Source organism: Myodes glareolus, chromosome 8 (assembly GCF_982192425.1).
Source record: "Myodes glareolus chromosome 8, mMyoGla1.1, whole genome shotgun sequence".
In the NCBI taxonomy this organism is placed as follows: domain Eukaryota; kingdom Metazoa; phylum Chordata; class Mammalia; order Rodentia; family Cricetidae; genus Myodes; species Myodes glareolus.
Window position 1 is genome coordinate 63,339,073 of NC_142033.1, and position 25,687 is coordinate 63,364,759.

Sequence of the window (25,687 nt, forward strand, 5' to 3'; positions counted from 1 at the left end):
AATAATTAAGCAGAAGTCAGGAGGGTGACACCGGCCTCTTGATTGCCTTTCCAATGCTTTTCCCTCACATATATTGCGGAGATCTTTTAAAGAACTCCTCTGTGACTTTGAGGTGCCAGACTCTTCTGGAATCACAAGTGAATTACACAAGCCACATGAGGTTTCTCTGACAATCCCAAAGAAAACAAAGGTAAATTGGAAAAGCACCGTGGGATTGACTGCAAACAATTGAAATTCTTCTCAGTTAAATGCCGAGATGAAAAGGCCAAGGCAAGCACAGTTCTGCAGAGAGGAGAAATGAAAAGTCAAGTTTGAAAGCTTTGCAGATGTCGATGCTGCCCCTGGAGGACTTAGTTCTGGTAGAAAAGAAAAGCCACAGCTACGAGGCCTTCCACACTTCAATTCCAGTGTATATTCCGGGTCTCCCTTGGACTCAACCCGCTGTGTGTTTAATGAGTACTCCAGAGGTCTCGCTAGGCTAAAGGGCTGTGCAGATCACGAGGTCAGCACACTGCAGAAATCTCCTTCTCAGCAACCAAAGTTCAGTTAAACTTCAAATAACACACCTTGTGGGTCAGCCTGAATGCTAGAAAGACCATAATTACCGAGAGCTAAATAAGAAAATGAATCATTCATGAAACATTATGCGTGAAATTTTCTTCACTGTGTTTATATGTCTAATACCAATTGGAGAAGAAATGACAGTTACATTTGACAATAAGAAAAAGTTCCATCAGCCCCATGATGCACATCTCCTGAGAGCACAACTGGAGTCTGGGATTTGAACCCAGGTATGCCAAAGAGTTTTAGAGTATATATCAAATACCACTAGTGTATGTGGGGGGGGGGCAGGGTGTGGGGTGTGTATGTGCACACATGTGATATTCTCCTTCTGTTCCTGAGAAAACAGCATGTCTTCTAACTGTCTTATATAACATGTTAGCTTCTTTTTATTGTCATGACAATTTAAAGAAGGAAAGATTCATTTTGGCTGTGGGTTTAATGGACAGAGTTCACTACAGCAGGAATAGCATGGTTGATGAAGCATGAATCAGCTGCCTTCGTCCTTTGTCATCTTTTATTCAGTTTATGTGGGGCTCTTACCCATATTCTGGTAATCTTCCTTCATCACTTAGGCATCTGTCTGCATATCTCATGGATACCCAGCAGTATGCTTCCTAGGTGATTCAAAATGAAGTCAAGTTAATAGTGACGATTCCTCTCACAGGAAACGGATGTTGGGCCAATGAGTATGAGTAGTTTCAATTATCATATCCTGGCATGGTCATTAACAATACCTGTTGCTCTGATAAACAATGGGGAGTTCTGAGGATCTTGAGGAAGACATAGTCATGCCGAGAAGTTTGGATCTTTGACTGCCTCTCTCCAATGCCATTCTGAATTCTGCCACCTCATTAACATGCGTTAGACTATGATGTTTTCTAGATCCATCCATTTGCCCACAAATTTCAAGATGTTATTTTTTTCTACTGTATAGTGCTCCATTGTGGAAAGTGCCACCTTTTCCTTATCCGTTCTTCAGTCGAGGGACATTTAGGTTGTTTCTAGATTCTGGCTATGACAAATAATGCTGTTATGAGCATAGTGGTATGATTGCGCATCCTTTGGGTATATACCCAAAAGTGGTATTGCTGGTTCTTGAAGTAGGTTGCTTCCTAATTTTCTTAGAAATCACCATACTGATTTGCACTCCCACCAGGAATAGAGATTATGAATGTCTCATTGTTTCAAGTGACTTCAGAGCAACAGACCAAAGGAATGATGGAAAGCCTCTCTGGGGTCTTCCTCTCAGATTTCAGGAGGAGAAACCATCACCATATTTACAGGGTTGTTCTAACCAACACACTGACATTTGTCTCCATGCCACAGTATCACAAGAAGAAAACTGAGGAGCTGAGCCACACATTTCAGTTTTAAGCACCTTCTTGTGGTAGGCAATGACTGTAAGGTGGAGGGCCTGCACCGCACCTCAACATACTCCTCTCCATTTCCAGAAACAGGCATCTCCTTCACCCAAAGAGCATGCAACTAGCATTTAATAATCTCTCTCAGAGATGTTTCTTGTCCATATTGCATAATTGCTACCTTACTTAAACTTGCAATTCCTTTCTAGTGTATTATTTTACTTATGGGTGGTTTGATGCCAGATTCAAAGGACTTGCCACTTTATCAGAATCCATGAAAAAATACTTTTAAAAAGCATTTTGAGGAAAAGGAGAGGCATTTGTTGTCTGGTCAGCTCTGGTATAGTAATTCAAAATGGACAATTGTAAATGTGCCCATCTGTCCAACCTTGGTCCTGGTGAGTGATCACCAAGTTTAGAACTAGTCATTAAAGCGGTGCTTTGAGGAGTGTGAATGTCCCAAGAGGTTATAAATGAGGAAAGCCAAAGGTAAAAAACCAGACACAGAATAGAACATAATTTTCAAAGGGGAAAATGCCAAAAACTGTGATGGACTCCTACAGAAAATACGCGTGTTCAAATATTCCCAAGTGACTGTCTGTTTCTAAGCTATTATTTGCATGTGATCTTAAGGCAAGAAGCTTCATCTGGTTTGAAAATCATGTACTGACTTGGATGCACTTGAGCATCATCCACCTACCCTTCCATATGCCCAACCAGCATCAACCCAGCCAGACCACAATGAGACAGGGATTCTCTATGTAACAGCCCTAGCTGCCCTGGAACTAACACTTGTAGACCAAACTTACCTCTTATTCACAGAAATCCACCTAACTTTACCTCCCAAGTGCTGGGATTAAAGGCATGAGCCACAGCCACCTGGGTTCATTTTTTGTTATATGCTAGTGAAGACATTATATACGTAATGTAAAGACCATGTTGAATAGGTGTTGAACCAGTGAGCCCCACACCTCTTCTTCCTCAACATCTGCCTCCATTTCTTTCCTATGAGCACTGGAATGGCAGACAGAGTCTGAAATTACAGAGAGTTCGTTGAAATGAGTTGTCAAATCTTTGTCCAATATTAGGTTCTCCTTAAAAAGTTGATTGGTTTACTTACTGTTCATTAACTCCTCTTTTGTTGACTTACTCTATACTCATTCAGTTTTTCATTATTCTCATCAGAAAATAATTGAGCAAACATTACCAATTTCTCCTTGGCTTTGTTGATTCTCTTTAAGGTGACTGCACAGATTAAACAGGAGTCCAAACTAATCTGATTTATAGCCTTTGTTTATTCATTCATTCTCAGGACATATGTGGTGAAAAAATTGACTGATTAATTTCTGTACACCATTCTGTAAGTGCTTTCCTAGGGCAGAGCTCATCATTTCCTCAACTAGGAAAGATGGAGAGATGAGCAGAAAGGTGTTACATGGAATACTTTTAGCATATATTCAAGTTTGTCAGGTTCTTGGAAAGTTATTTTCACCCATGAGATTTACAGATATTTCTGGGCTAGTAGCCAGCTGTAAACCTAGGTTAACCTGACTTCACTGTCTGCTTGGAATCCCAATTACATTACACCTCCTAACAGGGAGGACCCAGGATAGAAGATCAGTGAAAATAGGAACAGAATGCATTTGTGGCACAGTCATGTCTTGTATCAGAGTTTATAATGTCAATTCATGTGCTCAATTCATGCATTTGCTGCTGGCTAATATATAAGTTTGTCTCAAAGTCTTTAGCAAATGACTGTGTTCTGATGACTGGTTTAATACAGAAAGCAATGTTTATGTCTGAACATAACTGTTACTGACCTTTTAAGACAGAGAAGGCATCCAGGGACAGCAGAAGTAGGATTACATGTTAAAGGCCAACCTGGGCTACAGGAGAGAGTTTTAGGCTGAACTGGGCTACACAGCAAGATCAGGAAAACAAAGTGTGTGGGATAAGGATGGAGAAAAGGAGGCAGAGAGGGCAGGAGGGAAAAAGAAAAAGCAAAAATGGAAAGAAAAAAAATAGAAAAAGGAGAGTATGGTTGAGGGATATTTGAAACACTTGTCATAGAAATAGTTTCTATTCAAAAAATCTGCAAAATTGTTCTTAAATCTCTGTTGATACCTGTATTTCCAGACTCAATGACAAGATGTTCATTAGGAGTCCCTAGGATCACATCTTCTGTTTTCCACATCACAGCTGGATGAATAAAGCACAAAGACTCTCACATAAAACCCCACAATTCCTGTCTTACGGTATTTATGCATTCATGAAATAGTCTCTTGTATGTAGAGTCTTTGATTTTCCTATAACCAGTGAATTATGAAAAAGGCAACTGTCATGATTGTATAATATTGTAAGATGGTGCCTTCCTTCCAGGTTTACTCTAAAGATTATTCTAGCAAGTTTGGTGAGGTAAATAGCTATACTGATGAAGACCACATAGCTGGAAACTGCACATAACTTTTAAGCATGTAGCAGCCTGCAGGGATCAATCACCAAAGGACTGAATGAGCATCTTTTCTCATCCAAGCCTCCAAATAAGACCATAGCCCAACCAAAATCTTGATTACAGCCGTGGGAGGCACTGAGCAAATGACTCAGCTGAGCTTGTAGATAGACTATTAGCCAATAAAAACAGAGAGGTATCCAATGTAGGTTCTGTTGATGTCACTAAGATTGGAGCAATGTATACTGAGTAGAAAGCTAACTAATCTTGGGTGCCAATCATTTTATCTCTTAGCTTTCTATTTTGTAAAATGCTACTAAAATTGTAGTTGTGGTAGTGTAAGCATGATAATGATAATATACATAAACACATTATTATTATCATACAAGAATACTAATATAAGCTTAGCTATTATCATGCCTTATTACATGCTACTCTGAAATGATTGAACATATACTTTAAAGTCTTTTTGTTTTTAAACCAAGGTTTTTGTGGAACTTTGACTTGAGGTTTCTTTCTTGTTTTCGTCCACATTTTCAGTCCCCTTCACAAATTCCTCTTCTCTGTAAGACATCCCTCGAGCCTGCTTGCCCTCACTATCTCTTAGAACTTACAGGGAATAAGAATTCTTGCTCCATGCTCTTTTCAGAACCGTAAGTTCACCTTTGTAGGCATATTGATAGTCAATGAAAACAAACACGAAGTAAAAATGTGTATTAAAATGAACACAGCAATTTGGATGCCTAAATGCCTAATATTCAAGTTTTGGCCAAGTAGGTTCATTTTTTTTTTTTAGAAAATGCTTAGTGTATGTATGTATGTCTATATATATGTGTGTGTGTGTGTGTGTGTGTGTGTGTGTGTGTGTGTGTGTGTATGTGTGTGTGTGTTCAGATTTTCTGTTCCCTAATGGCAGAATGGGGACAGTAACACTTACCTTAGAAAACTATCCAAAACTACCCACACCTGTTAGTAACAGGTTCAATACATTATGGCTCTACTTCTCTTTGTCAGAGTTCTGGTGTAGGGCCTTGTTTAGGAATATTTCCAACATGAATAGATGATCAACAGATAGATAGGTAGATGGCAGATAGGTAGATGATAGAGAGACAGATAAATAAGGAAAAACTTTAAATTCAGCAAAAAGAAAGATGAGGTCTTCATGGAATAAATAAGGTGGTGGTTGACATTTCTTGATAGGTTTCCAGGAAAATGTCATGCCAGAGGTGAAGGAGCTTTTAAAGACCTCTTCAATTTTCTGAGAGAAAAAAACAGCTTATAAAGTACACCTGTGTTCCAGGAAGCCTCAGGAGAGTCTTACTCTTCATGAATAATGATGCTGTAATTTAGAAACTTTGAGTTATGAGAGCAAACCCTTGATGGTTCAGGCTCCCTTAACACTGAAGCATGCTCACACCCATGTCTATGCATAAGACCCAGAGCAAACAAGTCATCAGTGGCCACAATAAGAGAACTTGTTAGAATTCTATGAACAGGGTTTGCATGGGAATTTCTTCTAGAACTGAGACAGCTCTTGACTTGTTGAAAGGCCTGTTGTTTGATTGGTGAGAACTCTGTGTAAATGATACTCTTGAGATTTTCACAGAAAGAATTTATCTCAGGAGAAAACAGAGCATAAATTCAAAGAAGGGCCCTTTGAACATAGAAGGTGGATAAAAAGAAACAAGGAATGCCCACAAGTCTTATCTGCTGACCATTTCTGCACTCTATACCACACTTCCATACTGGAGGATTTGAGAAGAAAAGATATTAAAGCCCAGAGAAGAGTCTCACTAAAGCCACTGTTAGTCCTAACATGAAACAATTTCTTTTGGTATGTATTACAAGAAATGAGGGATCCAAGAGTCTGTCCCAGGGGAAACCATTGTGAAACTTCATCAATAAAGATGGAGCACAGCCCAAGATGAATAAAAATAGTGGAAAGCCCACAAACACCCTGTGAAGATGTTCTGAAGCACTCGTGAGGCCCGAGGACGTATCTGGATATTAGCATTTCATTATAAAGGGGCGATGACAGAAAATGCTACTTCTCTCACTGTGTGGTACTCCAAATCTCTAGACTGGGCATATCCCTGAAGCATGTCAATATGTAAATTGATGGATATTTGCCAATTTCGGTGTAATATATCAGCCAATGAGATAGCAACTTGAAGTAGGGTCTGTCCATGTTCTTGGGACAAGCTACAGTATCTGAGTCATGAGTAGGACACTTGCCGGTATTGGGGGCTATATAATGATGTTGGCAACAATTCCTCTACAAACTATCCTGTCATCCATCCCACAGCATACTTGGGCACGTTCTTTTTGCTTCTAAACCAGGAATGTGGGTTCCCGAGGAAAAGTAATAGCTCAGTGGATAGGATGCTTGCTACATAAATGTGAGGAATAAAATATGGATCCCAGCATCCACATTAAAAAGCAAACAGTGTGGACATGAAGGCCTACTTGCCAACTAAATCCGTGGGAGGCAGAAATGATATACCAAGACAAAAGTGATCAGGGTGGGCTGGGATCGGTAAAAAACTCTGTTTTGGATAATAAAGTAGATAGAAATAGAGAGAGGCAATCATAACAAACTCTGGCCTCCACACATATCTTCACAAACAGGTATAACCACACACATACAAATATAATATACATATGTCTATAAGCAATACACACACATGCACACATGAAACATGAAACAACAACAAAGAACTCTAGCACCTGGCCCATTCAAGAGACCCCTTGCCATTAAGAGCCCTCCCCCTAGATTGAATCATTACATTCTTCGCATTTCTCTTTCCTGACTGGCCTAGTGGACTGCTTCAGACCTCTTTCTTACCTTTTCTTTCTTTGTAGTAGCAGATTTAATCTTTGACATTCCTGTAAGATTCTAACTCTGATGTCTTCTGAACCAGATTTCTTGTGACTTATGTTCTGACATCTGGGTGGTGCTGTGGCTGCTAGTCTTTTATCTCTGCCTACAGCTCAGTTAGAGCAGCAGCTACTGGACCACCCCTTCCCCTTTCTACTCCCCATCTGAAACTCTTCACTTAAATGAACACCATCAGTTTCAGGTCTCTGTTACCCGCTCCCTTCTGCCTTCCCTCTTCCCACCCTCTCTACTGTTTTCCTCTCCCTTTTTCCCTCTCTCCTTGTAGCCTATTACTCTTCAAGATGCTCTGCTATGATCCGCTCATCTACTGAGGCTGTCAAAGGACAGCCTGTCCACTTGATCAGACAATTCAAACTCAGAGAGAAGTGATGACAGTGAATATTAACTAGGACATATTCTGAAGGACAGTTCTATCAATGCAATTGTATGATACCTTCCACAGGTGGGGCAAGCTGATGGAGTGACAAGGAAGGTAACTTCCAACCAGGATAAGGGAGAAAGAAACAAAGCCTTGCCGACATAGCCCAAAGTGAAAAAATCCAGTCTACCTGGGTTGCACAGTAAGTCAAGCATTTTTCTTCAGAGGACAATTCTCCACCAATCATAGAACAGAGATGTCCTTCTTAATGAACAAGTGCCATCACCAGTCAGTAGAGGAGCTTTTGATTCCCATTTGAGACTTTCCATTTTCCCATACTATCAACAGCAACAGATAGTTATACGCATACCTAAAAGTAATCAAACCAGGCAAAGAAGCGCCATTCATAGTGATGGAAGGAAAAGGAGTGAGGTTTTCAGTGAGTGCCAGAACACTTGTAGAAGACGAAGGATCAGGGAAAGCTCTCAGGAAATGTGTATTTCGCTGACAAATCTGTCAGGAGCCAATAATCCTCAGTACATTCAAGTCATACCTTCAACTATTGCTTCTCTCCAGTCTATGAAAGCCTTCTCCTTTCTTGTCTAATATACTTACTGGGATTGATTTATGTCTCGACAAATTAGGTGGGGCTGTCCCGTGCTTCACACGTCCTTACATTCCTCTTTGGAAAGCAGGCATCACATGAAGCACCTGACAGTTGCCCAAAATATACAAAGAATGTTGCAAAGGGTGCATTAAACACATGGCTAGAGGCCAAGAGTTTAGAACAAAAGCCTCAGAATGTCCTCTTACCTGATTGCCACCTCAGTAGCTGTTGGCTATAAGCACTTGTCCATGGTGAGTAGACATTTTTTACAGGGCAAATGTAACATTTTGTTAAATGTCAAGAAGGCTTTAGTCATGTAAAATGATGAGCTACTCTTTTTGAAGAAAGAAGAGAGTCTATACAGACTATTAAAGCCAGCATGAGCCAGGGGAACTTATAGTTCAATAATTTATTTCTCAGATGAATAAATGAAAACCCAAGATGGAACGGTATAGTTACACAATCTATGTTGAAGAAAGCTTAGAAAAGTGATGCTTCCTATTGTTACAAAAAGTTTAAAGACATCATTCTTATTTTTCAGATTGGTGCTTACATTGCTTCATGACATTATGTAGAGTAGTTGGTGTAGTGGCACACACCTATAAACCCAGCACTTGGGAGGCAGACAGGTGGATCTTTGTGAGTTCAAAGACAGGATGGTCTACAGAGTGAGTTCCTTCCAGGACAGCCAAAGATGCACAGAGAAACCCTGTCTTAAAAAAACAAAAATTAAAAATAAAAATAAAAGAAATAGAGTTTAAAATAAAGCCACGTAAAGATGGAAAATACACAGAGAATCTGGATACTGTATATTATTGTCTTGTCTTTGAATTGTTTGATGGCTGAGGAAGGAACAACAAATGCTAAAAGACATTTGATTATAAATGCTGCTGAATTAATCCAACATATGCATTTTGAAAATGCTTTCACTTCAAAATTTAAGTCAAAAGATATATTACTTTAAAGATGAGGTTTTGGATTAATGGTGTGTGCCACCTCACCAACTACTCTCTCTTTGTTTAAAGGATTTTATTCTTTTTCTTTCCTCTCCCAAGCCTACACATATTTTTAAACACACTGTTAACCATTTAGAGGTTTTATTTTTCACTGAATCTCTCTTTACTGCATATCTCTCTTTTTCTGTTCACCTGAGTCTTTAATTTGCTAAGCAACATGGCTAGGATTAAAGCCTTGGTTTTGATGACTGGATTCACCCCATTCCTTAGCTTTCTAAGAGTCTAGCTTCATGGCAGAGGTACTGGCAGGAGCCATGTTTGTTGTCACAGCTGTATGGAGTTTCAAAGTCCCTGCCACCACCAAGGAGTGCGCTGTCAGCTATTCATCAACACCATTTAAGTGTTTGGTGGCAGGGCCTCTTAAAAGAGCTGCAATGTTTTTGCAGCTAAAGCTGAGTCAGGAAGCCTCTCTTAAATTAGATGCGCTTGCCTCTAGCAAACAGCCTATCCAAGAAAATGTTGCTATCAAGAAGCTGTGTTTAACTCTGTTCTTTTGTGTCTAGAATTACTTCCCATGCTCTCTCAGGTTTTATGTGGATGTAGTTGTTCATGTTAGAGCCATTTATTGACATAAGTTTCTGCCCTGCCCAGTCCTGCAGCTGTTCAGTCCCAAAGAAACACACAGAAGCTTACATTAATTATAAACTGGTTGCCCTATTAGTTCAGGCTTTCTTATTAATTAACTCTTACATCTTACATCAACACATAATTCTTGTCTGTGTTAGCCACATTAGCACCTTTATCAGTGAGGCATTCTCATCTTGCTTCCTCTGCATCTGAGTGATGACTGCAGACTAAGCCTTTTCTCTTCCCAGAATTTTCTTATTCTGGTTGCCCCACCTATACTTCCTGCGTGGTTACTGGCCAATCAGCATTTTATTGAACTAATAAAAATGACAAATTTACAGGGTACAAGACCATTGTCCCACAACATCCCTCGCTCACCAATACACAGACATGCACATTACTTTATCAGGAATGGTTTATTTGAATATTACCTAAATGCTGAAAACAAATCCTTAAGACCTGAATGCTGATTTGTGAGGGAGACTTTTTCATATTCTGACAGCTCATTAACTAGTATGCTGATTACTGTTTCCCCTAATGTCTAGTTAAAAACACCCTGTCTCTAAAGCCATCTCCTGAGTCTACAGGCCACCCCACCCCACCCCACCAGAATGTCTCCTCTGTCTGCTCTTTGGTAACATGTAACCATCTCAGTTCCCTCTAGCATAGAGAAGGATGTCTAGGAATTAATTTTGTATGAAGGTTACTTATTTATTTTGTATTCTAAAAAGATCAGTATTTGTCCTTTCAGAAAAAAAATACAAATGGTGGTTTGTGTGTATGTGTGTGTTTATGTGTCTGTGTGTGTGCATGTAGGTGTGTGTGTTTGAAGAGAGAAAGATCACTACAATGACTCTTTCCATATTCATTCTTTGCACAGTCAACTCCCCTTTCCTCACTAAGCTATAGCAGTATAACTCAGAGCATTTTGACTCTACTTACCACCGTGCCTACTAGAATGGGCCCTTGAGCTCATGCTACTGTAATAACTGCAAGTCAGGAAAAAGAGGAAGTCTGTTGTTGTTGCAGTTGTCAGCGCTATGTTCACTCTCTAGATACCTTCAATTGTAATACATTTGTATTTAAAACAATCCCATTTGTATTTGATTTTCCTATTTGATACCTCTGGCAAAATTCAATTATTTTTTCTTATAATCTGTTTTTTTTCTCATTTTAGGTCTTAAGACTTTTCCTTAGGAAGGCATGACTTAAATATACTTTTTACACTTTTGGTATAAAAACAAGATGGAGAATTCTAAGTTCAGAGTTTCTTGTTACAATTTAAAGCTATCTCTTTATTTGCGTCTGATTTGCCTAGTATCTTCTGACTTTATTTTAGACCCTGTTTAAAAACAGTCTAATCTGACTTGTAAGGTTTTATTTCTATAACTAACTTTTTAAATTGAATAAGGTGTCTGAGTATGATTTTATTTGTTATATATACCCCACTTGAGACTTTTTAAGTCTTTTTGATCTATAAATTTGTAGACTATATCAAAGTAGAAAAATTTTCTTATATAACCTAATAGATCTTTTCATTCTACAACATCTGATCTTAAAGCTTCAATTACATTATATCTAAGTCTAAGATTATTTCAAAGTTAAGTGATGTTTCAGTGAAATATTTCTTCTGTTTTCAGTCTTGGATTCTGCGAGAATCTGTAAATAGTTTGTAATTATCCTTTTTTCTCTTCTTAAGTTTATCTACTATTCTCCTCTACTGTCTCTGGTATTGTACTACCCCTCCCATTCTGAATTCCACAGTTTCATACCTTATATACACATTTTTCAGATCATTCAGTTTGGTATTTCTTGTATCTTCTATGTCCTTCTCTGCTCTTGGTTTACATAATATACCATCAATTTTCTCTTTTGTTCACCAACCTTGTGAGACTCTTCTGATTGTTGCTTTTGGTTGTAATTTATTTATTTCTGCTTTACTTCACAGATAGTCATTTAGGTTGGATTCTTGGAATTGTTTTATTATACATCATATATTACATCTTGTTCTGACAAATAAAAAAATCAGTGTATATTCTTCATGGAGTGGCTCAACCATTGCTGGGCAGAGCTACGGTAGTGTATATTTTATAGGTTGCTCTTTGTCACTAATGAGGTGTGGCCAGCAGTCTCTTGTGAATGACCTCATGTGATGAGTTTAAGTATTTCATACTCAAGCTGGTCTTGACTCAAATGCTTTCCCACTCAGTGTTCATGGTGGGAACACTTTACTTATAACCTCTTGTGTACTATGAATTCTTCTGGGTCTCACTGTAGATTTTAAGTCTTGGTGTTCATCAGTAGGTATCATGGCACATTTTTTTACATCCATTTTTCTTCCCTCCTTAGTGCTTTCACTTTAAAACTCTTAAATTCTAGGTTACTCAGTGAATATAATAATGGAATTTGAGTCTTAAATTCCTTGCTTTACACTACTGTTGTGGTTCAACACACACCTCCCAGTTAACTTCTAGATAAACTTGCAGGAGTCAAGTAATCTCATCACCATGATATCTGCAGCTCCATAAGCATAATTACCTGATAATATTATTGATGATAAATTATTCATAACTATTGTATTAGTTGCATTTCTGTTGCTTTGAAAGAAAGTAAATCAGAAAAGGAAAGGGTTTTTTGAGCTCACAGTTCCAAGTAATACAGTCCAAATTGCAGGGAAGGCTCTGCAACATGGACAGAGGCACAGCATTTGCAGAATACTGATATTTACTAAATAGCAATAGGCCTAATAAAAACAAATGGAAAAATGAGAAAGAGTAGAAAAGTTCTCTAGTATATTTATTGAGACTAAAGATACCAACTTCTTCATTGATATAAAGCTGAATCTCAGTTACAACGTTTTCAAGACAAACTGTTAAGACAGCTTTTAATGGATAATTGATTCCCTTTTTTTTTAACCTTTAAAGGGCTGACTTAGCTTGGCTTATTTCTTGCTAGTTTTTTAAATATTTATACTTTTAATTTCATTTTACATTTCAAAAACGGTTCTTTTTCCTACCCCTCCTTCTGCCATCCCCCATTGCCTCATTACAATCCCACCTCTTATTCACTCCCAATGGGCAAGGGCTCTGATGAAGAGTCAGATAAGTTTGGTATATTAAGTTGGGGGCAGGGCCAAACCTTCCTCCTTGCGTTAAGGTTGAGCATTGCACCCCACCATAGAGAAAGGGCTTCCAAAAGCTAGGCCATGTACCAGGGCTAGATCCTGGTCCTATTGCCAGGGTCCCCTCATATAGTGCAAGCTTCACCATTGTCTCCCACATATAGAGGGTATAGTTTGGTGCCTTGGACACTCCCCAGTTGTTGAGCTAGAATTCATGATTTTCCATGAGCTTGATTCAACTGTCTCTGTATATTTCTCCATCATAATCTTGATCTCCCTTGCTCATATACTTCCTCTTCCCTCTCTTGGACTAGGTCCCTGGAGCTCAGCCTGGTGCGTGGTTGTGTATCTCAGCATTTAGTTGCATCAGTTGCTGGATGAGGGCTCTGTGATGATAGTTGGAAGGCCAGTTTTGACACCCTCTTCACTATAGCTAGGAGTATTAGCTGGGTTCATCCTTGTGGAATCTTGGGAAATTCCTTAGGACCAGGTTTCTCCCTAAGCCCATAGTAGCTCTCTCCATCAAGATCTCTCTTTCGTTGCTCTCCCACTCCATGTCTCCTCCCCTTGACCATCATGTTCCCTCGCCTTCTCATACTCTTTACCCTCCCCTTTATTGCCTCCCAGTTTACCCAGGAGATCTCATCTAATTCCCTTCCCCAGGACAATCCACGTGTTTCTCTTAGGGTCCTCCTTGTTTCTCTTAGGGTCTAGCTTCTCTCAAAGCATGGATTATAGTTTAACTATTTTCTGTTTCATAACCAATATTCACTTATGAGTGAATGCACACTGTGTTTGTTTAACTGAGTCTGAGTTACCTCACTCAGGATGGTCTTCTCTAGTTTCACTCATTTGCTTACAAATTTCATGATGTTATTTTTACTTTTCTTACAGCTGAGTAAAATTCTGAGAAATTGTCATACTGATTTCCAAAGTGGCTGTACAAGTTTGCACTTCCACCAGCAGTGAAGGAGTGATCCCTGACTGCATATCCTCTTCAACATAAGCTGTTCTCATGAATTTGATCTTAGCCATTCTGACAGGTATAAGATGGTATCTCAGAGTAATTTTAATTTGCATTTCCCTGTGATTAAAGATGTTGAGCAATCCCTTAAATGTCTTTCAGCCATTTGAAAATTCTCTGTTTAGCTCTGTACCCCATTTTTCATTGCATTACTTGGGATCTTGTTGTCCAGTTTATTGAGGTCGTCATATATTTTGAAGATTAGCCCTCTGTCAGATGAGGGGTTGGTGAAGATATTTTCTCAACCTGTAGACAGTCGTTTTGTCTTATTGACCATGTTCTTCACCTTGCAGAAAATTTTCAGTTTCAGGAGGTCCCATTTATTGATTGCTGCTCTCAGTGTCTGTACTTCTGGTGATATATTAAGAAGTGGTCTTCTGTGCCAATGGATTATTGGCTACTTTCCACTATCTCGTCTATCAGGATCAATGTAACAAGATGTATTTGATGTCACTATTCACAGATGATATACTAGTATATATTAGTGACCCCAAAAACTCTACCTGAGAACTTCTACAGTTGATAAACACCTTTGGTAATGTGGCAGGATATAAAACTAACTAAAAAAGATCAGTAGTTCTCCTATATACAAATGATAAATGGGATGAGAAAGAAATCAAAAAAATATCAACTTTTATAATAGCCACAAATATAAAATATCTTGGAGGTGACACTTACCAAACATGTCAAAGACGAGAATGACAAAAATTTTAAGTTTCTAAAGGAAGAAATTGAAGAAGACACCAGAAAATGGAAAGATCTCCCATGCTCTTGGATAGGTAGGACAAACGTAATAAAAATAGCAATCTTACCAAAAGCAATCTATAGCTTCAATGTAGTCCCCATCAAAATCCCAACACAATTCTTCACAGACCTTGAAAGAGCAGTACTCAACTTCATATAGAAAAGCAAAATCAAACAAACACACAACAACAACAACAACAACAACAACAAAAACAGAATAGCCTAAACAATCCTTTACAATAGAGGAACTTCTGGAGGCACCACTATCCCTGACTACAAACTCTACTATATAATAGCTATAGTGATAAAAAAACAGCTTGGTATTGGCATAAAAACAGACTCATGGGCCAATGGAATCAAACTGAAGATCCTGAAATTAATCCACACGCTTATAAACACCTGATTTTTGACAAAGAAGTACAATGGAAAAGGGAAAGCATCTTTAAAAAATAGTGCTGGCATAACTAGATGTCAACATGTAGAAGAATACAAATAGATCCATGTTCAAAACTTAAGTCCAATTGGATCAAAGAATTCAACATAAAGCTAGTTATATTGAACCTAATAGAAGACAGTTGATTCTTACAGATATAATATAAATTCTTACTTAGAATACTCCTGAAAGCAGGTAATGTTCTTGTTGTCTCCAAACCTCATGTCTTTTGAGTGTATTGAATAAAACTTTATTTACAAAACTATGTATCTCTAAGTTCAAAAATAAGTTTCACTATGTTCAAATGACTACAGGCTCTCATTTCCTCCTCGAGCAACCTCTCACTTATACCTCATCTTCCAGATCGGAGTCTGTGCTCCACTGCTGGCTTCTTGTTGTTGAGCTTTCCACTGTGTGGAAACGTTGTTTTACTTTGGAGTAAGAGCATATATTTCTGGCAGATTCATTGGACTAGCCATCCTTCCTCTGTTATTATCTATATTTAACTTCTTATAATATCACCTAAACATATGATATAATAAATAAAAATATAATAATCATGGATTTATTGTATCAACTAGATAATCAGATTCTGAAATGGAACTTTAGCTTTTTCATTCTCACATTTTGAGCACTTTATCTACTTTTTGAAATCTATTAAGTGTTCTGTATTTATTAAACGAAGTATGTATTCATATTTTAAATTTTACAGTGAAGGCCTACTAAGTGCCTATAGTTGTATTTTGTTTATATGTGTAGTGTTTGTGGCATATATCTGTACTTGTTTCTTATACCTGTTCAAAAGTTTATAGTAGCCCCAAATCTTGTGTATCTTAATCTGTTGAGTTCACTTTATTTATTTATTGAGATAGAAACACTCACTGAACCTGGAGCTCTTAGATTAAGCAAGATTAGCAAGATAGTAAGCTTCAAGGACGTTCCTGTCTCCAATATCCTTACTGTTAGGATTACATACAAATCTTCATCAAAATTCTATTGATGTGAAGAAACTCTTATAAAGAAAAACTTTGTAAGAGGAGACTGGTTTCCTTTGTTTTTGTTTTTGTTTTGTTTTTGTTTTTTTAAAGAGGGGGAAGTGGTATGGGAGAATTGTCTGTATTCTGTCAATCATGTTTTAAATAAACGCTAATTGGCCAGGCAGGAGTTGTAGGCAGAAAAACCAGAGAGGAAGTGAAAATGATGTAAGGAGAGCAGGAGAATTCTGGGAAGGAAGAAGTTGATTCTTCTCTCTCCTACCTAGATCACCGAAGCAGCAGGATGTGATCTGCCAGCTGGAAAAGGTACAGAGCCACATGACTAAAATAGATCAAAAAAAATGGTAAAAAAAGATGTAAGAGTTAACTAATAAGTAGCCTGACCTAATGGGCCAATCAGCTTTATAACATACAGATTTCTATGTGTGATTTTCTTTTGGGGCAAAACAGCTGTGAAAACCGGGCAGGACAGAAACCCCCAAAACAAACAAGCCAGCCTTCATGTTACAGATTAGTCCATTTTTTTTTGGATAGTAGGAAGCATGATAGTCTTCAGACAGACATGGTGCTGGAGAAAGGGCTGAGAGCTCTATATCCATATCCTCTGGTTGGAGAGAAAGAGAGACTTAGTGTGGCATGGATTCTTGAAATCTCAGCCACCTTCACAGTGACACACTTATTCCAGCAAGGTCACATTAGCTCTAAAAACTGGTGATACTTCCTAATTATTCAAATGTATGAGCCCATAGGGGTCATTCTTATTTCAATCACCACATTCTACTTGCTGGCCTTCATAGGATTGTAGCCAAATAATAATGCAAAATGCATTTCGTCCAACTTCAAAAATTCCCATAGTCTATCACAGTCTCAACATTGCTTAAATTCAAAGTCGAGCCTCTTCTGAGATTCATGCAACCTCTCAACCCTAATCCCTATAAAAATAAAAAACAAATCAGATACTATCAACATATAATGATACAGAATATACTTTACCATTCTAAAAGAGAGCATAGTGAATAAATACTAGACCAAAGTAAGACCAAAAACCACAATCTCCAAACTCTGCATCTCCATATCTGATGTCAAAGTGTTTTTCAGATTTCCAATTCCTTTCATTCTGTTGACTGCAACACATTGTTTTCTCTTGGGCTAATCCATAGCAAGTCTTCAGCTCTCATTGGCAGGTTTCTCATGATTCTAACATCTTTCACATCTTGGGGTCTCCAATACAACCCAGGCTCCACTCTCACTGCTTCAGCAATGGCTTCTCTGAGCCTCTATGCAAAGACACCACTGACACATGCCTGCCATCAATGGCTTTTGTTAGTCGCAGAGGAAGACTCCAAAATCCCTTTTATGTATCCTTGACTCTAATGTCAGAAACACAGGGGTAATGCTACCAAGTTCTTCTTGTAAGGGTTAGAGCTTCGTTCCCTTATTCAAATACACTTTCACCAGCTTTCTGTTTTTGATGATTTCCTTCACTTCTTAAGCTTTTCTTTAATTCCTTTTCATAAGTTGGAAGTTTGCCATGAAATCAACATTCTTTTTACTTCATTCAGCACCAGAATTTTCAGTAATCTTTTTATCTTCATGAGAAATAGACTTAGCTTCATTACACTTCTTGGTGTGCTTTTCCTCTCCAAACCATACACTTTGCATTTTTCCTTGTTCAACTTATTTCTTTTCAAAACAATTCTTCTTAAAATGGCCACTAATATTCACATTAGAGAGTCTATAGTAAGCTGTCTTGAAATCAGCTCTGCCAATACCCTTAATCCAAAACTCTTCAACTTAGCCTCAGGCAGACATTTTGGGCAAGGGCAGAAGGCAGCACCAGTCTTCACCAAAATACCACGAGAACAGCTTCTGAGCCACATACTAATATTCTTCTCTGAAACCTCTTGAGCCAGACCATCACAATCTACTTTGCTTTTCAGTATCATTGTCTTTCATGCTCCTACAAGTATGATACATTAAGCCTCACTTAAACTATTCAATTTCTTTCCTAATTAATGCTCCAAAGCCCACATTCTACCAACAAGCAGTATGGTCAGGCCTTCTCAGAAATACTCCACTACCTAACAAAACCTTCTATTTTAGTCAAAGTTATATTGCTGTGAAGAGACATTATGACCATGGAAACTCTTTTTTATTTTTTATTTATTTTTTTTTAGTAATTTTATTAAATTATAAAAAGTTTCCATTTACACCCCTCCTCCCAACGCCCTCCCACTCCCCCCCTCCTTCTCCTCCTCCCTCTTTGTCCCCAAGGGAAGTCAGGGTCTCCTGCCCTGTGGGAAGTCCAAGTTCCTCCCCCCCGGAAACTCTTTTTTAATTAGGGCTTGCTTACAGTTTTAGAGGTTTAGTTCGTTATCAGCATAGTGTGCTTTTTGGTGGCATGCAGGCAGACATGGTACTAGAGAAGGACCTGAGAGTTATACATCTAGATTCACAAGCAGCAGTAAGTGTTGTAGGATAACACTCTTGTACAATGTAAAGATTTATCACTCATGTTAGTTTAATATAATGCTAATTGACCAGGAGTCAGGCAGAAAATATAGGTGGGGTCAGAGAGGCAGTCTCCAGCTAGATGCAGAGAAAACAAGATGAGAATGTCTCATTGAGAAAATGAACCAAATCACATAGCTAAACATAGGCAAGAATTTTGAGTTAATTTAAGTTTTAAGAGCTAGTCAATAATAAGCTTGAGCTGATGGGCTAAACAGTTTATAATTAATATAAGCCTCTGTATGTTTCTTTGGTACTGAACAGCTGCAGGACCAGGAGGGATAGAATGTTCCATCTACAAGAAAGAGAGAGTAACTGGGCCTAGCTTGGACCCTTCAAACCTCAAAGACTACACCATCAAAAATAATAAAAATAATAATGAAACTAGAAATAACAATTATAACAAACATGTTAGCACCCAGCTTCCTGTTCCTGTCACCATGCTTGCCAGTCATGATGGAATCCTATATCAGTGAGTACCAATAAACTCTTTTTTTACCTTTAATCTTGATTACATTGAGCTATAAATTTTTCTCTACTCCACTCCCTTCTCCCTTAACCTTCAACCCTCTTCCATAATTCTCATGCTCCCAATTTATGCAGGAGATCTTGTCTTTTTCTACTTCCCATGTAGAATATATCCATGTTTGCCTCTCTTAGGGTCTTCATTGTTGTCTAGGTTCTCTGGGATTATGAATTGTAGGCTTTTCTTTTGCTCTATGTCTAAAAGCCACTTATGAGTAAGTATATATGCTATTTGTCTTTCTGGTCTGAGTTACCTCACTCAATATAATGTTTTCTAGATCTATCCACTTCCCTAAATTTGAAGATGACATTTTTTTTTTTGTAATGTGTAGTACTCCGTTGTATAAATGTACCACATTTGCCTTATCCATTCTTTGGTTGAGGGGCATTTAGGTTTTTTCCAGGTTCTGGTGATGACAAACAATGCTACTGTGGACACAGAACTTGTGGTATGATTGAGCATCCTTTGGGTATATAGCCAAAAGCGGTATTGCTGGGTCTTGAGGAAGGTTGTTTCCTAATTTTGTGAGAAATGCCATACTGATATCCAAAGGGGCTGTGCCAATTTGCACTCCTACCAGCAATGGAGGAGTGTTCTCTTTCCTCTACAATCTCATCGATGTTTTTTATCAGTTGATTTTATCTTGGCCATTCCTACAGATGTAAGATGGAATCTCAGAGTTGTTTTGATTTGCATTTCTCTGATGGCTAAGAATGTTGAGCATTTCCTTAAGAGTCTTTCAGTCATTTTAAATTCCTCTGTTGAGAGTCTTTGTTTAAGTCTGTACTCTATTTTTTATTGAATTATTTGTTCTTTTGATGACCAATTTCTTCAGTTCTTTGTATATTTTGGAGATCAGACCTCTGTCTGATGGAGGGTTGGTGAAGATATTTTCCCATTCTGTAAGCTGTCATTTTGTCCTGTTGACCATGCTTTTTGCTTTAGAGAAGCTTTTCAGTTTCAGGAGGTTCCATTCATTAATTGTTTCTCTCAGTGTCTGTGCTGCTGGGGGTTATATTTAGGAAGTGATCTCCTGTGCCAATGCATCCAAGTGTGCTTCTCACTTTCTCTTCTATGAAGTTTAGTGTGGTTGGCTTTATGTTGAGGTCTTTGATCCATTTGGATTTGAGTTTTGTGCATGGTGACAGATAAGGATCTATTTTCCTTCTTCTACATGTTAATATCCAGTTTTGCCAGCACCATTTGTTGAATATGCTTCCTTTTATCCATTTGATGCTTCTTTTCAAAAATCAGGTGTTTGTAGGTGTGTGGATTAATATCTGGATATTTGATTCAGTTTTAATGGCCCTTCTGTCTGTTTTTATGCCAATACCAGGCTGTTTTCAGTACTGTAGTTCTGTAGTAAAGTTTGAAGTCAGGGATTGTGATGCCTCCAGAAATTCCTCTGTTCAACATTGCTTTGGCTTCCTATTTTGTTTTGATTTTCTGTATAAAATTGAGTACTGTTACTTTGAGGTCTGTGAAGAATTTTACTTGTATTTTGATAGGCATTGCATTGAATCTGAAGATTGCTTTTGGTAAGATTGTCATTTTTACTATGTTAATTCTACCTAACCAAGAGCATGGGAGATATTTCCATTTTCTGGTGTCTTCTTCAATTTCTTTCTTCAAAGATTTAAAGTTATTGTCATACAGGTCTTTTTGGTTAGAGTTACTTTGAGATATTTCATGCTATTTGTGGCTATTGTGAAGGGTGTTGTTTCTCTGATTTCTTTCCCAGCCCTTTAATAATCTGTGTACAGGAGGGCTATTAATTTTTTTTGAGTTAATCTTGTATCCTGCTACATTACTGAAAGTGTTTATTTATGGTAGAAGTTCCTTGGTAGAATTTTTGGGGTCACTTATGTAAACTATCATATCACCAGCAAACAGTGAGAGTTTGACTTTTTTTCTGATTTGAATTCCCTTGATCTCTTTTTGGTGTCTTATTGCCCTAGCTAGGACCTCAAGATCTATATTGAATAGATATGGAGAGAGTGGACAACATTGTTTTGTTTCTGATTTCAGTGGGATTGCTGGGAGTTTTTCTCCATTTAGTTTGATGATGGCTGTTGTCTTGTTGTATATGCCTTTATTATGTTTTGATATGTTCTTTCTATCCCTGCTCTCTCCAAGACCTTTATTATGAATGGATATTTTATTTTGTCAAAAGAATTTTTGTCATCTAATGAGATGATCATGTGGTTTTTATTTTTCAGTTTGTTTATATGGTGGATTACATTGTCATATTTTCATATGTTGAACCATCTCTGCATCTCTGGGATGAAGCTGATTTGATCATGGTTGATGATAGTTCTAATGTGTTCTTGGATTCAAATCACCAGTATTTTATTTAGTGTTTTTGCATCAATGTTCATGAGTGAGATTGGTCTGTAATTCTCTTTCGTACTAATGTCTTTCTGTGGTTTGGGTATTAGGGTAATTTCAGCCTCATAAAAAGTGTTTGGTAATCTTCCTTCTATTTCTTTTGTGTTGAACAATTTGAAGAGTATTTGTGTTAGTTCTTCTTTGAAAATCTTGTAGAATTCTGAGCTGAAACCATCTGGGCCTGGGCTTTTTGTGTTTGGGAGATTTTAATGACAGTTTCTATTTCTTTAGCAGTTATAGGTATATTTAATTTGATTATCTGGTCTTGATTTAATTTTGGTAAGTAATATTTATCCAGAAAGTTGTCTATTTTCTTTAAGTTTTCCAATTTTGTGGAGTACAGGTTTTCAAAATATAACCTAGTGATTCTCTGGATTCCTTCTGTGTCTGTTGTTATGTCCCTTTTTTCATTTCTGATTTTGTTTATTTGGATATTTTCTCTCTGCCTTTTGGTTACTTTGGATGAAGGTTTGTCTATTTTGTTGATTGTCTTGAAGAACCAACTCTTTGTCTCATTGATTTTTGTATTGTTTTCTTTGTTTCTATTGGTGATTTTACCTCTCAATTTGATTATTTCTTGCTGTCTAGTTCTCCTGTATGAGTTTGTGTCTTTTTATTCTAGAGTTTTTAAATGTTCTGTTAATTCACTGATGTGGGATTTTCCCAGCTTCTTTATAGGCATTTAGTGCTATGAAGTTTTCTCTTAACACTTCTTTCAATGTATCCCATAAATTTGGGTATGTTGTGTGGTCATTTTCATTAAATTTGAGCAAGTCTTCAATTTCATTCTTTATTTCTACCTTGAGCCATTGATGATTCAGGTGAGCATTGTTCAATTTCCATGTGTTTGTGGGCTTTCTGGAATTATTGTTGCTGTTGAATTCTAATTTTAATCCATGGTGATCTAATAAGATATGTGGGGTTATTCCAATATTTTGTATCTGTTGAGGTTTATTTTGTTACCTAGTATGTGGTCAATTTTTGAGAAGGTTCCATGAAGTGCTGAGAAGAAGGTACTTACATTCTTTTGTGTTTGGATGGAATGTTCTATAGATATCTGTTAAGTCCATTTGAGTCATAACATCTGTTAGTTTCCTTATTTCTTTGTTCATTTTTTGTCTAACTGACCTGTCCAGTAGTGAGAGTGGAGTGTTAAAGTCCCCCACTACTAGTGTGTGTGGTTTAATGTATGATTTAAGCTTTAGAAGTGTTTCTTTTACATATGTGAGTGCCCTTGTATTTGGAGCATAGATGTTCAGTATTGAGATTTTTCTCTTGATCGATTTTCCTGGTGACTAATATGAAATGTCCTTCTTTGTCTCTTTTGATTGATTTTAGTTTGAAGTCTATTTTGTTAGATATTAGCATAGCTACACCAGCTTGTTTCTTAGGTCCATTTGATTGGATAATTTTTTCTCAACCCTTTACTCTGAGGTGATATCTGCTTTGAGGTTGAGTTGTGTTTCTTGTATGTAGCAGAACGATGGATTCTTTTTCATATCCAGTTTGCTGTCCCGAGTCTTTTTATAGGTGAGTTGAGTACATTTCTACTAAGGGATATTAATGACCAGTGATTGCTATCTCCTGTTATTTTAGTTTTCATTGTTGATAATGTTACTTTGTGTGGTATTCCCTTCATTTGGGATTTGCTGCTGTGAGATCATCTATTTTCTGTATTATTGTAGTTGTAGTCAACTTTCTTGGGTTGGAGTTTTCCTTCTAGTACTTTGTGTAAGGCTGGGCATGTGGCTAGGTATTAGTTAAACTTGGTTTTGTCATGGAATATCTTGTTTTGTCCTTCTATGGTGAATGAACGTTTTGCTTGGTATAATAGTCTGGGCTGGCATCCATGTTCTCATAATGTCTGCATAATGCTTGACCAGGACCTTCTGGCTTTTATTGTTTCAACTGAAAAGTCAAAGTCAGTTGTAATTCTGATAAGTCTAACTTCATATGTTACTTGCTTTTTTTCCTTCACAGCTTTTAATAATTTTCCTTTATTATGTATGTTTAGTAACCTTTTTTATATGAAAACAAGCAAATAAACAAAACAGTCTGCCTGACTAATTGTAACAACTAGTGTCAACGGCTGCACCTTGCAGGCTACCTCTTATTCAGGAGACATTAAACAGGGAAGATCCTATATTGCATTCCCCAGCCATATCCTCTTCTCCAAACACAACACTGTTCTTTGGAATGAAAGAGGACTTGTTGAAGGGCATAATCCTTAAGTCTAAGTGAACCCAGATAACATTTCTACCAATTTTACCAGTCCCCAGAGAAAGTTATTTGATCTCACATTCTTCCACTCTCAAATGATGATAGCAAAGCTACCAACAAAGCCTAATGGCATGGCTGTGAAGGAAACTTGTTTCAGCAGCAACTGTAAAGTGATGAGGCTGTGTTCCAGAAAGTCCTTTGTTTCTATTTTTTGTAGGATGGCTCACCATCAACATCAGTTATACTCACTGTTGAGAGGATACTTTTAAACTATGAAACAAAGCTCTTATTTTAAAGAATACACATGGTGATGCTTGAATTTATCAGAAAGATCTCTAAGTTTTGTGATACAGTCCATAATCCTTAATTCAGATTTCCTATGAAAGAGTCAGTGGGTCAGTATAATTAACTTTGGCCAGATGTGCAAGGCCATATGACATGGAGGTTGTTAGCCCTTGCAGGAGCATTGGGAACTAATTTATCTGTAAGGATAGCATAAAACAGAGTCAGTGTCCCTTCTTATATACAATGAATAAAATTAAATTGATTCTAGGGAAGAAAATAAAAACTCCAAGTTATTAAGCTGAATTCATGATATAAACATTCTCACAACTCTTTCCTATGCTCACACTAGCATTAGTAAAAAGACAAAAGAAAAAAGAAAGAAAGAAAGGAAAAAAGAAAGAAAAGAAGAAAGGAGAAAGAAGTCAATCCCAGTGGCTATTTGATTTAAATTATAAATTGAAGGAAATATATGTCAAGAATACATGGGAATTCATTTTGACAGTATTTCTTGCAATCTAGTCTTTGCCCGGCATAGTAATGTGTATAAGAATATGAAAAATATAGTGACTTTCCTATAATTTAAGGGTCCTTACTGGGTCCTGGAAACAGAATAAATTTTACATTGAACTTTTATATAATTTGGAACAAACATAAATCTCTATATTTATAGGGATAAAAACTAAAAGTCCTCTCCCGGTCACCTTTACACAAGAATAGGAGAATCTGAAGGAAATGTGTGTGCCAGAACCACCCATCCATACATATAATACATATTCACCCAGGGCCATCAATGTTCTAGGTAGGAACGACAGAAGATCTTGCGAAGCATGGCAAGTCCCTGTGTGCTTTGAGTTTATTACTTTATGAACTGGAAAGTGCTTGGTGAACCATGAATGATTCAACAAAGTTTCAAGGTGCTGGGAGAATTTAGAGTAGCAGTAGCAGTATTAGCAGTCATTCGTTTGTCCCACATTGTCGACGCACCACTATGTGACAATATTGAGTGAAATAGCATTTTAAATAAAATAGTCTCCAAATGAAGTAGTATTAAATTCTTAATTTAAGTGTTTAGTTTTTTAGCTTAAGGTCTAATGAGTGGTTCTAAAATCTAGCATGATTAGAATGAGAAATTCCAATTTCAAAAAAAAATCTCTCAAAGTATTAGTTATAGCAAATTAATGAGACTATTATTCTTACTCAATTTTAGCTGAGATTAGGAAGTGTTAATACTGAATATAGTTGTTAGGGAAAAATACTCTAAATCTAAGGACTTTGCATAATAATCGGCTCTTATAATTAAAACTAGAGTGGAGTTATTTATCAACTGTACTCTAGATGGACCTCAGTTCAAACCCGAGTCAGTTCTACCTTGTAGCAGACATTTATATGACCCACCAATGCAGCTATCAGCAATTGCCATCTGCAGATCCAAATCTGACTTCCATGCAAATGCAAGTTAATGTCTATGGTAAGGGTTACCAGGCTCCTGAAGGTCAGAATTACTTCAATTTGTCTTATTTCTTACATTCTGTTCCCCCCAAATATATGAGTGACTATTGCGAATACTATTATCTCACTCTGTTCTGGTAAGCTATTGCTGAATCTGACTCTCAAAGCTG

At 37.4% G+C, this 25,687-nt stretch overlaps 1 long non-coding RNA gene across 1 annotated transcript in view; it reads left to right on the forward strand.

Annotated features, from left to right (window-relative positions):
• The first annotated feature begins 558 nt into the window (after positions 1-558).
• Positions 559-25,687, forward strand: part of LOC146893871 (uncharacterized) — a 61,171-nt gene continuing 36,042 nt past the window's right edge. Inside the window, exon 1 of the long non-coding RNA XR_015002564.2 lies at positions 559-791. This is a non-coding gene — a long non-coding RNA (uncharacterized LOC146893871). The remainder of the gene's footprint in view (positions 792-25,687) is intronic.